This window comes from Neodiprion virginianus, chromosome 5 (genome assembly GCF_021901495.1).
Source record: "Neodiprion virginianus isolate iyNeoVirg1 chromosome 5, iyNeoVirg1.1, whole genome shotgun sequence".
NCBI lineage: Eukaryota > Metazoa > Arthropoda > Insecta > Hymenoptera > Diprionidae > Neodiprion > Neodiprion virginianus.
Genome location: NC_060881.1, coordinates 1,460,712 through 1,475,678, shown reverse-complemented (window position 1 = coordinate 1,475,678; position 14,967 = coordinate 1,460,712). Strand labels below are relative to the sequence as shown.

Sequence of the window (14,967 nt, the reverse complement as noted above, 5' to 3'; positions counted from 1 at the left end):
CGATATAAATACGGTCCGAAAATTGAAAGCGACTTCCGGTGCCAAGGAATTACACGGAGTGTAATTATATTTTCACTTGAAAATTTCGCACCATCGCACCACCAACGACCATTCAAAAAAATGTTTATACTCCAAGTTGACAAATCACAAGTTGAGGATTGGCGATAATTTTTTTTTTTCTTCGATTTTTAAAAAAAATTTCGCAGCCTGATTTCTAGGTTACATTTGTTTGGACGCCATGTTGAATATCCCATGATAAAAAATTGAAAACGATTAAATAAAAAGTATTTTCAAACCCAGATTTAATATTTTATTATATTGTACGTGATAAAAAATTTTATTTTACACGAATCTCTTTTTTCAAGGTCAACACACTTCTAAGATCTTCAAATATGTACATGGATTAAGCAGCTGGACGATAAAATTGAATGTTAAAAATTGAAGCGTTCGCATCACTTCGCGCGGTTGTTGAAAATTCTTGATATTATTCCCTCATATACGTATTTATACGGAAACGAGCGATGCGGAGAGGGCATATGCAATAAGCGTGAGGAGAACAGTGCCGAGAGTTTAAAGTGTTGTGTACGTAGTTTGAAGGATGCTGAGATCAGTTTGGCGAATTTCCGCAAGCATTTTCCGAGCAATAAAGCCGCTGCGGCAACAGGGGAATTAATAATTTTCCTCGGGGAATCGTCGGTCGTTATATTGCGAATTTAATCGTTGAAGCTCGCGGTGAAAGAGGAAAAAGGAGGAAAAACATTCGAAGCGACAAACGGTGGGAGAAGCTGAAGAGATGATCGCTGATCGAGGTGTTTCGAAATGTCGGGGGTCAATTTTTACCGCGTCTCAATAATGAAAGACGGACGCGGCGAATGTAGTTGCCTTCTCATCTTTTATTCCAGAAGAGCCTTTTCGGCACGATGATCGTGCGAAAAAAGGAAATATTCCGCTGCGTAGGTGTACATATAGGGAATTCCGTGTCAAATTTACCCCTTTTTTCCCTAACCACATTTGATTCGTTCCGCGATTTTTTATACGAATCTAAAAAAGGCACTCCTGAATTTTATCAAATTTTTTTCGCTAACCTTTGTTTTTTGAATATTATTCAAACCCATTTCGAAAACGGTCTTTTTTAAAAATCTGAAAAAATTCTGAAAAATCTAGTTTCTCATTCCGATCATACCGACACCTGGCCGATGATGGGCCGATTTTTTCTCTATATGTTTTTTTTAGCACTTTAAACATTTTCAACAAACGAAACGCCATCTCGCAACGTTGCAAAGAAATCTTCAAAAAGTCTCAAGAATCGCGTCTTTCGTTTGAAAAAAATTTGAAAAAATTCAGGAGTGCCTTTTTTATATGGTGGAAGCGTATATAGGGTAAATTTGACATGGAATGCCCCATACACACACACATACACATATAGTAGAGTATATAAAGATTTATCTTAAATTCGCAAAGGGCTTGCGAGTCGACGATTCGATTTGCCCAATTTTATCCAAGGATGAACATCGTCCGACGTCTCGTCGTCTCGTCGTCTGGAAAACGCTATCGAGGATTGAAATAAACCGAGGATAACGCTCGGTTATTGCGAAGCTATGGATTAGAGAAGAATAGAGGTAAAGTTGCGGCTCGGAGACGTCGGGGACCAGCATCGAGATTCGATATACGTTCAATTATAACGCGCAGTCATCTTGGATTATGTCACGTATATAATGTATCACGTGTACAGGTGTGTATGTAACAAGTGAGCGACGGAGAAGAATTACTATGTGGAAAAAAGTTGATACGGAGGAGCTGGAGAAGAGAAAATTGAAGAATATTCCTCGGGCAGATATAAATACTTGTCGTTTCTTCGATATATTGGTGTAGGTACGTGCAAGTTGAAGTTCCGAATTTGAAAAGATCCGCAAGCGCCTGATTCCGAATTATTTGCTGGAGAAACTTGAGGTGAAAAAAGTCAAACATTGAAGAAACAACCAAGTTTCGAACTTTCGGAAACTTGACGACTCGATGTTCAGAAATGAAAGATTCCGAGTATTCAGGTTGGGACAGAGAAAAGTTCCAAAAAGTAAAGTTTCGATGGAGCGAAATTCCGAAAAATAAAGTTTCGATCGCGTGAAATTCCCAAAATTAAAATGTACTCGCACGGCGTAGTTTGCTCGACGAATTAGTCAATGATAATGAGAAAAACCGATCGTGAAAATTACCGGAATCCCGAACGTAAGAATGTCGAAATTCCAAAGCAAAGAAAGATCAAAGTGGTGGATCAAATTTCACGAAGCCGGAAATTCACAGAACTGAAAATCTTCGATCACTCGAAATTTCGATGTTTGAAATTTTTAAATCTCCTCGGTTTCGCGCTTTCGGAACTTTACTTCAAGTTTACACCAAGTTCTACGAAATAATTTCAGATTCGGAGCTTTCAGAACTTTTCAAATTCAGAATTTCATACCTCGCTCCTGTAATACCAATTAAGGGTCCGATTTCCCATCGGAATATGTATAATAAATCCACCCACGCCTCTGTTTAAAAATTGAAAATATGACACGTGTATTCCCAAGTATGAGGGATCGTTCGGCAGCCAAAACACGCGTGTGAAAAATAGCTTTCACATCGCACCCGAGATAGTGAAATTCAACCCTTTCATTGGGCACATTTTTATTACAGTATTTCGACACTACGGTCGATTCGGTTGTAAGGGAATATATTTAAAAATGACATGTTGTACGATCGAACGTGTTTTATCTTCAATCGCGAATTCCGAATTTTCCGTAAACACGATACACCGACAAATTGCGTTTGAAATCCGATCGGCAGCACGTGTTCTTTGAAAATCATTTTTACATACTTTCCTTTTTTACATACCCCTTTACAAGTCGTCCGCAAAGCTTCGCATCGACAAACGCGCTTCGGGAATACGGACAATCAAACATTCCCCGATATACGAGTATAGAGAAGCGCAAAAAGACGAACGGCGAGAGAAGAAGGGAAAATAAACAGGAAAAACGATCCGCTCAAGGCGTAATAAAAACGACCCTGACCCAATTCCGGAAGCTCAGGTTTTTCACCAGCCCGCGGGCAAAGAATATTTGGCATACCTTCTTTACACATACATCCACGTACATATACGTATATATGTATGTGTGTGTGTGTATATAGGCGGATATAAAGAATCGGAGGGAAAAGTACGTGAAAGGGCTGAAATGGAAAGGAGAAAAGAAGAAACGATTGTCGGAAGCGGAACGGAGCTGGGATTTTCGCTTTGTGACCTAACCGAGGGTCGCCAAAAGAGACCTTTAATAACGATCTCAAAGTTTCGAAATGTAACAATGGATTGGCGACACGATTTCACGAGTAAATGATTTCCGTAACTTTTTATGCGTAGGCGGATATAATTGATTCAAGCGCTTTTCGACGTTTTTCGACGTGTGCCAAGACTCGAAAGTTATAATTGATCTGTATATTTTGATGTAACTATCTTTGTTCGTGCAGCAACGATTTATATTCGCGTTAAAGGGTGAAGAATATATAGTTATTTACTATTATTATTTGGAATAAAAATTGGGCGTCAAAATAATCCTCGTACTATTAAAATTTCACTCCGATGCATGCTGATTCGATTTAACGATCGTTTACACATACGTGCAACAACACATCCGTTGTCATGGTATAAAATTACATGTAAAATATGTTTTCACCTCGTGTACGAAATTCGACGAGAGAGCTGCGGTCACAAAGGTTCGTTAGGTGAAAGCGGGATGCAAAAATGGAAGGGGGGAAATTTAATAAAAGGATTTAAAAAAGGAAAGTAAGAAGAAAAAAAAAAAGAAAAAAAAACGACCGTCAAGCATACCGAGTAAATTTCGCCTCACAACCGAGAAACGCCTAATTTAATTAACGATCATATTTTTTCGTCAAGAAATAATATAATGAAGGAAACAAATGACGAAGTGTGGTACGGTATATATAAAAAAAAAAAAAAAAAAAAAATTTCTAGGAAATGAAAAAGTTGCGCATAAATTACAAACGGCGAGACGAAACGAATGTCGATATATAAATTACATCGAGACTGCTCCGCGAAAAATAAGTGGAATCGTCGTGTAATTTAACAGTATCGAAATTGTACCAAGAAGCGGAAAAATAAAAAATTTTCTCTCTACGTATTTTCTTTTCACACACACGCTGCTTACAATACAAATAATCCAACGAGGGCACATTTACAACATATACGTATGTATACAAGTTCGTGGCTGGCGCCACAAGATCGTCGTGATTCATCAATGAAAATTTCTTCCACCGAGGTTTTCGTGTTTATATAAATTTTCACCGGCCGCATGCACGCACGCTGTTTGTGTGTGTAACGCATACATACTTTTTGCACACAATATACAACGCGAAAGTTATTAATCTTTCGACTCGCGCGAATACCAGAATTATTTTTTTTTCACCCCCCCCCCCGAATTCCTACACGCCCGATGACTTTGGTATCAAGGATTATAAATCGGCGGGTGAACATCCGGTAGTTTTCGCGACATCCTCATCCTTATTTTCTGGCGCCTCTCGCACGACGAAACACAACGCAAAATTGACTTGTTGGATACTTCGCGCACACATCTCGATCAGCACACTTTTATTATCCCCTAAATCTCTGTGCCGATTCGTCGCAACTACGCAGATAGATATATATATATATATATATATATATATATATTAATATATTGCGTATTATATTGCGATACGGATCATCAAATCTTGGAAAAGTTGGGAATCTTTTTTTTCCCATCTTTTTATACGTACATTAAACTTGTACTTTATACTTTTGAACTATACATACATATATACACACACAATATGTATAACTCGAGTTGTCCACGCGGATAAATTTATGCGTCTGCAACGGTCCGTCGCCGGGGAATTGGGGTAAAGCAAAAAGAAAAAAAAAAAGGAAAAAAAAAACGTAGGATTTACTACCGTCGAGGAAAATAAAGACACGGAAAGAAGAAAGTAAGAAAATGAAAGGTGAAGTGATTTTTCTTTCTTTCTTTCTTTCTTTCTTTTCAGTTTTTTTCTAACAATACAAGGGAGGAAGAAAAAAAATAAACGAAAATTTACTATAGTTAACTTCCTTACGTCTCGAGTTATGTCTGGGGAAGCAAAAGCGTTCGAGTATCGAAGGAAGTTGAGGCAAGAATGACGGTTGCTTCGTATCGCGGAGACGTTCGGTCGAATTCGCGATTTCACCGAATAACCGTGCAAAAACTTGTCGCCAAGGCTAAACGGGGATTGAATACAGCTGAATCAACGCAACACCCGAGTTATTATATCTATTTTCTCTCTACGATCGTATCCGTATACGATGCAAGCCTGACGAACCATTTTTCCCGATGATCAAGGATGGTCGATATATCGTCAATAGATGGCCGTTTTTCACACGATGATCGCGCGAAAATGCGTATACCTATACAGAGAGATGAAAAATAACGAATCAAGTTTTTTACAATCTTGACCCCCCTCCCCCTCAATATTACAGATATTACAGAGTGAGCAAAATTTTGAAGCAAACTTTTTATTTAGGTGTAAATAAGCGAGACGAATGCATTACCTAGAATTTTTGGCAATGTGAAAATACCGCAACGTTACGTAATAATATATATATATATATATATATATACAGTACAGTTAGCGTTCTGCAGCCAAGTTGCAGTTGGAAATGTTTCGGATATTTAGAAACGCGTTATTATTAATTCACGTAATGAGGTCCTAGGTTGGAATGCCGGTAAATTATTCTGGCAAAATTTTTTTTTTTTTTTTTTGCAAGGGATTAATAAAACTGTAGCCAATTTACGGTAGTCGCGTGTATCTCACCCCTTATTCTTCAATGTTCTCAAAAAAATTCGAGAATATATTCTTCAACGATTATTGGCGAGGCGTGTAAAACCTATTTCGAGATGACAGAAATCGAATCGCGGAGAAGAAAAACGACGCCGAGGATATCGGGCGTAAAGTAGTAACCGTGAAAAATTCATTACAGACGTTTGAATAATGTGGACACGTTACACGATGGATTTTGAGTAAAGGAAGGTAAAAAAAAAAAAAAAAAAAGAAGAAAGAAAAAATAATATATACATATACATACAACCACGTGGCGATTTGCCACAATTAGATTAGACAAAGATATTAAAGTTACGTAAAATATCAACCTGCTATGATAAATTTCCTCTTCGTCGATTAACGATCGTGTAGCGATGTGAAATTGAAAGAATAAAAAAAAATAAAAATAAAAAACCACGTAAAAATATCTGCGATTAAATAAATATTACGGGAGTTTATCGACGCGGACTTGAGAGCGAAAATCATTCTATTCCCGTCCGTAGGTGAAGCTTGCGGCTTGCAAGCTCGATTGCGTGCAGCAGGTATAACGTATAACGACGCGAACTTGAACTTGGTTGCGGGCGGCGACGGCGCGACATCACCGAGGTCAACAGCACCGGGTGAACTCCGTGTTTCGAAGGTGGGAAAACCGCCACCGAGGAACAACCGGGGTTGATTAATAATACCCGTTATACGCCGGCGGTCGCCTCAATTGTAATCGGTTAAACCCTGCGGTTGGATGGATGGGTGGTTCGGTTGATAATTGAGGGTGAAAAAGCTCCTCCGGCAAACATACGATGAGAATTGTGCACCGCGTTGAAGTCAGTAAGGTTAACGGTAACGAATGATCGTGAAACAAATCGTCGTTTCAACATTGGAACGACTTTCAAAGATCTTGTTCTTCAAACTATGAGCTGAATTTTAGATTTAAATACCAACGTTGCGAAAGTAACGTTTACCAACTTCAATCTCGTTAATGTGCGCTAAGGCCAGCCAGCAGTGAGATGACGATGACGATGACGATGACGATGACGATGATGACGATGATTGTGTAAGTAGGTACTGGCAACAGGCAGCAGGCATCGAACTCGATGATGAGGAAGACGATGAATTAGACTGCAACGAAGCGGCATGCTTGCTGTTCATTCGGCCTGAGAGAATCGAAAGGATGAACCGACATAGAAGGGGGCGAGAATTTCCCTGCCTCTCTTCTCATTCTCTCTCACCTGGGAAGCCCTTCTTGTATCCGGGCGGAAGAAAAGCCGCCGGCGGTGTTATCGGCGGTGCCGCGTCCCAGCAGGGAACGACATCCGGTTGCATTCCGCACTGCAAACCGTAACCCGGAAGCTCCAATCGCTGATTCTGCTGCTTTTCGCATCGTCTTCGCCGGCAGCCACCAGGCGCGAATGTTTTCACAGCGGCCAAAAATCCCACGCCGCTCATATTTCGACTTGTTTCTATTTTTCCTCTCTACTTTTCCAACCGAACGAATCTCTCTAACCCGATCGAAGAACCACCGATTGCTTTGGACAGAGGCGTTGGTGAAAGTTGTCGTTCTACAATGAAACTTATCACAGCGAATCGAGGGTGCAAGAACAGACGCTACGCTACACTTGCAACGGTAGTATTTATTTCTTCTCTTTCATTCTCTTATCATCCAACCAATTTCCTCCAATCTTCTATCGTACAACGTTAATTCTTCCCTCAACGACACTCAGTTCCGCAGCATCGGTTCCTATCGATAAGTACGTCATGTTTCATCGACACAGCTCGTTTGCGTGGGTATAATACGACACAACGAAGTAACCGGTACTGGGAACCGTAGGTCAACGAAGTACGTCGTTTCTCACATACCGAACTGACGTAGGTACTCGATTGACCTAGTGTTCCAATATACCCATATTACTCCACACTACGTGACCACGTCACCGAGGTCAAGAAGATATCAAAGCGTCCAAGTATGTACCAAGTGCCAAAGAAAACACGTCAAACCACGACTACACCGAGAGATCTATACGCGTAAGAATTTTGATGAATTCTCCGGACGGATAACGAAAAACGCTTAACCTCGATCACCAGTTGCACCGTCCTCGAGGATGAGGATTAGGTACAGCAGTGCGATCCGTTCTCCGAGGACAAGGACGTTACTGCGATCGTACGATCATGTAAAAATAGCGAAAGGATCGAGAATATATATATATCCCGACAAGGAAACAAACACGTTATTATTCGATCCCCGCAAACGAGATCGAGGCAACAGCCGCAGCACCTCGATCGCGTCGCGGTTTAAGACTGACGACGACTGCTGGTCCAGAGTCCGGGGAGGATGGTTGAACGAATCCCGAAGGCTGGAAATCACCTTGGACCAAGGGATGCGCAGGCGCCTCGTCCTTCGCGGTGTTCCCGAGGGCGCGCGAGCGGGAACCCGAAACTGGATCGGGATACGCGGGCGAAGACGCGTGGGCGTTCGGCTGGCATGGGCGGGGGTTTGTTTCGACGGCACCCCGGGCGAGGCACCGGAGAATGGGGGGTAAAACCCGGTGGGCGATCGTTACCGGGGAAATATTCCCTCCTCCCTCCCTCCTGCCTCTCCTCATCCTCTTCTCGCCACATCGGCGCGGCGCCAACGTTCACGGTCAGAGGACCAGGATACCCAACGCGAAGGGCGCCGAGCGTCGGAGGATCAAGTGCCAGGGTCACGCTCGAGATATCCGAGAGTTTGCCGAGGAAATCGCGCCACCCTCCCGACGACGATCGCTCCGCCGATTTTCATCCCCCCCTCAGGATCTTGTGACCACTTTGACGCCTTGACAAACCACTTTTCTCCGACACCGGAAACCCCTTTCTGCAGCTTGCCGATATTCGACCGTGAATTTTTGACAACACCGCGTACCTGTAACCTTGTTCGACAATTTTCGGACCGCTGTGAAAATTAAACGAGCTTCGTGATGTTTAAGGAGTCTGAAAATTCTCTGGACCTTTTGCAGGTATCCCAGTCTGAAAATAGGATTTTTTATTTTTTCCAGTAAATTTGTTGGAAATATGAGGCTGCCTATTGGTGATTTGTTCTTTACACATTAATCAGGGTGCACTGAGAAGAATTTCATTTGTTAAAGTAACTTGGACAAATTCAGTAAAACAGGTATCGTTGAAAAAACTGTTTGAATATCGTTGGAATTACGAAAAACGAGCTACGCCTAAACATTTTGCGCTATCGTCGATCCTTTTTTGCTAATTGCAACGCAAAATCAGTTTTTGAGGTTTACTCTATTTTTTTAGACAAACAAGGCTTTTGACATTTCCAGATTTTCCAGGGCCTAAGACCTAAATCGATTAGTTTATCAACTCCATATTCGATTCAAATTCAATTCGAATTGAAAAGAAATATAACGTACAAAAAAGTCAGTTCAAAAAATAATTTCTAATTCCCGTGATAGAAAACTGATAATTTCAGTTTTTTCCATCACCCCTTTTAAATTTGCTGATAATTCCAGGTGTGTGGCCACCCTGATAACGTTTAAGCCTTGGGATATTGCCATTTTTCACATCAATTTTCTCAAAATTTCAAGCTCAGGATGAAACTTCGTTTATATCACGTCGGATGTCGGATAAACTCGTCATTCGGAAACTTGACAGGACATTTTCAATAGAATAACAAACCGTGCAACAGATCATCGACGTATAATCATACTTTGCGAAGTCAAATCTTTCAAAAACACATTAAATAATTGCAAAATAACGACTGTTTATTTATTCATTTTACATTGTTTTCGCATCGGTCGTAAATTACCGACGTCAATCTCGTCGGGGATTTCTCGACTGTGAAGTTGAATCGGTTAGTTTCTATCGAACGTATCCACCTACACGATGTAACGATGCGTCATTTTCCAAAATAAAAAAAAAAAATCGTTATCATCTCCCCAACTTTGAAATTTCCTGTAATAATTCGATAAGCCGCGATTCATCGTTAACGTACTTACGCGAACTAAACTAAACTGCCTGAAAGTTAAGTATTTTCTATAGAGTTTCAAAGTAGCGATTATCCTTTCAATATTTCGTTACGTTAACGTTGCCATTGCAACTTCAACCTCTTCAATTTATACACCCTGTTATAAACTCGTTAAAACAATATAACAGAATAACCCGTAATATTATACAATATAAATCTCGGTATTTCCTCAAGCGTGCCAAATTTTTTTTAATCCCTTTGTACCTACCACTTTTATTCGCAGTATTTTCGACCGCGTCTTGATCTCTTTTTCTTATCATACGATGTACGCATAAGTATTGTGATTGTTAGAAAGAAGGAGCTAGGTTTGCGATACAGGAATACTGGATATCGTCAAGTTTCTCATTCGAGTAGGTATACATACGTACATGCATACGCGTGAATTGAGGCAAGAGAAAATAAGCGTCGCGTGGATACGTTGCAATTTTACAGTAAAGTGTTGAAAAGCGTGCCTCCTCACGCGTTTATACGTATACATGTATGTATAAAGCGTATGTTTCTCGTATGAAATTTGACATGGAGTGTGTGTAACAACGGCAGCCTTTCGTTGAAAAGCCTAGCTATAACGTATATTCCCCCGAGTTGTTTGAAAACCTCCCAGGAGTAATACACCTGTACAGGCTCCGAAGAAAGTGAAAGTGTCAAATTTTTTCAAAGAGGTATCACATACAGGCCGGTAAGTGTAAGGCACGTTATTACGGTGAATGGGGGCGAAGTATTGTACGTACGTGTGTTTATGCGTGTGTGTGTGTGTGTGTGTGTGCGTGTGAGCGAGCAGCAGACGAGAAAATTACCAAAAGGCGTGACAATAATACTTGCTAAAAGATGAGGGGAAATTTCCTGAACGATGTACGATATTTTCTTCCCTGTGTTCTTATTCGCGTGTTGTTCGCGACAACTTTCACTCAAGTTGACAGTTTGGCAGGACTATTTCCCGCGAGCTGTCAGTCACGATGTGTGTGTGTATATATGTATGTATATATATATATATTTATTTATTCGTCTTTTTTTTTTTTCAAGGCAAAACGCGCGTAGCTATGATTTCGTTATCTTTCGTTTTCACGGAAGAGCGGATATTGACGTGCCGAAGAAAATTGGGAGAAAAGCTTATCGCTGCACGCGGAAGAACGAGTGAGATAACTGTCAGGTATCATTCGACAACGAAGAGGAGGGAGGTGGTACCTTGCGAAAAGGACAAAGATCCTCGGGAGACAAGCGCTTCCGGTTTTTATATATATGTATATATATTACACGATTGCCAGTTTACAAGTATAAACGCAACCGCCGCTCAACGAAGTCGAGGTGAAAAAGTCACGGCGAGTACAGAGGACAAGGATCGGGAGCGAAAAGAAGATCCTCGCTACTTGTTGAGGAGTTTTAACTTCCGTCTCCTGTATTCGAGATTCCTTACACTGTGATATTGAGTAAAAATACGACACACGCTTTACGTCGCGTGAAGAGAAGAAGAAAAGTGGAGTGAGTGAGTGAGAGAGAGGCCACGGTACAATCGATTGGCCGATCATCGTCCAAAATAGGCCGGAACGTGGAGACGTCTTTGCTATTCCGCCAGAGCTTGCGGCGCACCGAGGGGTCGAAAATAGCCGTCACGTCACGATCCACGCATTCACGTCCGCGTTGTTTCTCCTGTTCGTTCGTACGTCCGCATGGACGCACAGATTACACTGGTCGTGAATGAACGAGAGATAGAGAGAAAGGGGGGAGGGGGAGAGAGAGAAGGAAAGAGAGAAAGCAAAGCGCGGCGAGGTATTACAGATGAATGAAGCGAGGCTAGGTGGAAAATCCGAGCGTCATTTGTGACATAGTCGCTATACCACCATATTCACCGTAGAGACTCTCTCTCTCTCTTTCTCTCTCTTTCTCTCTCTCGAATTCACCATCAACCGGATTTGATTAAACATGGTTTGATCCATTTTCCGATCATTTCAATTCGTTGAATTCATTCTATTCCATCATCTAGACAAGACTTATATACTTGCACGTATAAAGATGATTGTCAGATTTCGAAAAGATTTCAGCTGCTACGGAAGAAACTAGCGCCTAAAATTCTGTGATGCGATATCAACTGACTTGCAATAAACGGTATGCAGAATTTTTTTCTCAACGAATATCAATTCAAAACGAACAAAAAATTTTTAATTATTCAACAGACCGTAAGACGATAAAATGCTACAAAGTTTTTAAATCAGCGCCTACGGTAAATTTCTGTTTTTCCGTCGTGAATTCAAAACGAATTCTAACCAGCGTCGTTATAAATTGTCGAATCGAGTATACCGAGACATCGATAATTGAGTTTATCCCAAACCTCCGGCTAATTAACAAGAAATACGAAAACGCGCCTCGTTCCACGTATAAATGAAATTTGGTAAGAGGAAGAAGAAAAAAAAAAAAAAAAAACAAAGCAGAAGCAAAGCAAGGAAAGAGGGAGACGGAGTTGAAAAAGAAAGAAAAGTTTGTATACGTGGGTACCTTGAACGCGAGTTTTGGGTTCCCGAGGGGCTGCGAGCTGTGGGGCGAGAAGAGATGAGGAGAGCTTGCGGGCATGGGGGTTGGAAGGAGCGAGGTGGGAGCGAATCCGAAATCGATGCGAAGCGGCGTCGAAAAGCTGGATGGATGCAAGGGGCGGGGGGTGGTAAGGCGAGCCAGAGGAAAGGGGTCAAGGTCTCCCCCTTCGCGGAACGATTTCCGGTGTAAGCCGTCGCGCCGTTTCGGCTCCGGGCCAAATGTTTACACTCGGTCAGGGGGAGGATAGTGTGCAGAGCTTGCGCCCCTCGGGCCGAGTGTCCTCGAGTATATCGACGCGCGGACAATGCGGATGGGAGGGTGGCGAGAACACCTTCGGAACCACCCCGTGTGTCGCGTCTCGAGGATCCGAGGTGAGCTTTCTTCCTTGTCCAGATGAGGAGATGGCTTGAAACGATGGTAAGGAAGGCTTCCTTCCTTGCCTTCTCTCCTGATTGCAATTAGTCCGGGACTTCAAAAGGAAGGCGACCCTTGCGACGGTTGAGATGTTTTACCGATTCGAACATCCGCAGCAGCGTGGTGCGGAAGGAACGCGGAATTCATTCGCTAATATTCATTTCAAAGCCAGCTGCACACCCGCGCAAAAGGATATAACGACTTTGTCGACTCTGGTTGCACGTGCGACCTTGAGAGAAAGAGAGAGTGAGAGAGAGAGAGAGAGAGGAAGAGAGGATATTGCTTTTGGTACTTTGATGCACTTTCGTAAAGCCGTCCATTTGCGATACGCTATCGAATAAGATGCGTCGTTCGATGATACGTATGGATTGTATCTTACTTGCACGATCATTTTGGTAAATCCATAAAAAAATCGATTTTCCAACTTACCCATTTGAACGTGTATATCGCAAGCGAGGGAGTATTTACTCGGTGAAATCGCAAGCCACCTTAGATTAAAATCGCTTTATTGTTAGCGGCACTTTGAAATCGTTATAAATTCCTTCGAATCGGTTTAAGCCCGTTTTTAAACGTTCGTAAACCGGTGTATGTCACTTTGAAATCGTTAAAAACTTTTGAAATCCGCTTCAAATGGTTCGGAATCATTTTGAAACCGCTTAAAACCAATAAAAAATCATTTGAAACAGCTTGTAGCAAGTTTAAAACCGTTTAGAATCATTCATCGTCAACTAGCGAATGTCGGTTAGAAATTGTTTGAAATTAATTTGAAACCGCTTTTAATCGCTTGAAATCAGTTACAAATCCTTTCGAAACACTTTAATACCGGTTTCAAACCGTTTAAAATTATTTAAACCCCGGTGAACGTCATCTAGAAAACGTTTGCAACTTCTTGGAATTACTTTGAAATCGTTTGGAACTATTTTGGGTTCCGTTTGAAGTCAATTTAAAACCGTTCGAAATCGTTTTGTGACCTGATCTGTGAACGAACAGCCCCTCAAGCGTACGACTATAATCAACATATAAAGCGACGAGGCTAAAGTCAGTAGCGTTAACGTAATGAAAGATCAGGGAAAAAATCATTATCATACAATTTCCGAGTTCACTTTCAAGAAGTTGGATTTTCAAAACATATGTGATTATGTTTTATCTGTCACGGTTTACCAAATTTCAGACGATTCTAACGGTCCGAAGTAACAATTTCTCCCAAACGTGCGTCTTTGCAATAACGTTACCAACTTCATCCTCACGTAAAGACAATAGATTGAAAAAAAAAAAATACTTTTGCAGAAAGAAATGAACGGAAATTGTTCATTTTTCTAGCAAAGAATTTTGCAAGTACGACACACGGACTTTCCATTCTTTGATTGAAGCAAAAATTTCACGCCTCAGAAACTGGACTTGACTTCGTCCTCGCATTACATAAAGAGAGTGAATTACAAAAAAAATTGGTGTAAATAAATGAACAGAAACGGTTCGTTTTCCGTAAAAAAAAAAAAATTTTTACAATTACGACGCACGAACTTTCCATTATTTGATTACTACCAAAATTTCACACGTCAGAAACTTGACGTATCTCGGTCAAAAGCGGGCATTGATGAATCTACAGGAGAGAGAACCCCGGTTTGAAAACGGGTTGCGGAGGTCGCTTTTGCCAAAAGAGACATGTATAATTTGGTTTTAGCTGGCAGCGCAGAAGCTAACAAAGCGACCAGGCCCGACAAGGGTGTTAAGTATTCACGTAATTACACGACCTACCTCCAGCAGCCTTTGCCTGCACAGAGGGAACGAAAAGGGGGATAAAGGAGGGAGAGAAACGCGGAAGGGCACGCATGCCTTCCACCCGCTGCCAACACAACCGTTTTGCAATAATTCCCAGGGCACCGAGAGACCCGAGGAAATATGCAAAGTCGCCCACGCTCAAAATTAGTTAGTAACTGACCCGACTCGTTCGCGTGTCTCTCTGCCAAGGTAGCCGTTACACCTTGTTCAAATTAAACTCACGTTACCACGCGCGAGCTTTCCGTAATTGCTTTTCTTTCCATTTGTTTATTCATTTGTTATAATTTTTTTTCACCGCGGAAAACAAGAAATATAACCGATTCGGTCAAAGCTCGAGGAACTTTACACGCATACTTTCACCTTATACC

The 14,967-nt window shown here is 41.4% G+C and overlaps 1 protein-coding gene across 4 annotated transcripts in view; it reads right to left on the bottom strand.

Annotated features, from left to right (window-relative positions):
- LOC124305937 (phosphatase and actin regulator 1-like) overlaps window positions 1-14,967 on the bottom strand; it is a 155,740-nt gene that overhangs the window by 18,441 nt on the left and 122,332 nt on the right. The gene's annotated exons all lie outside the window — the stretch shown is intronic.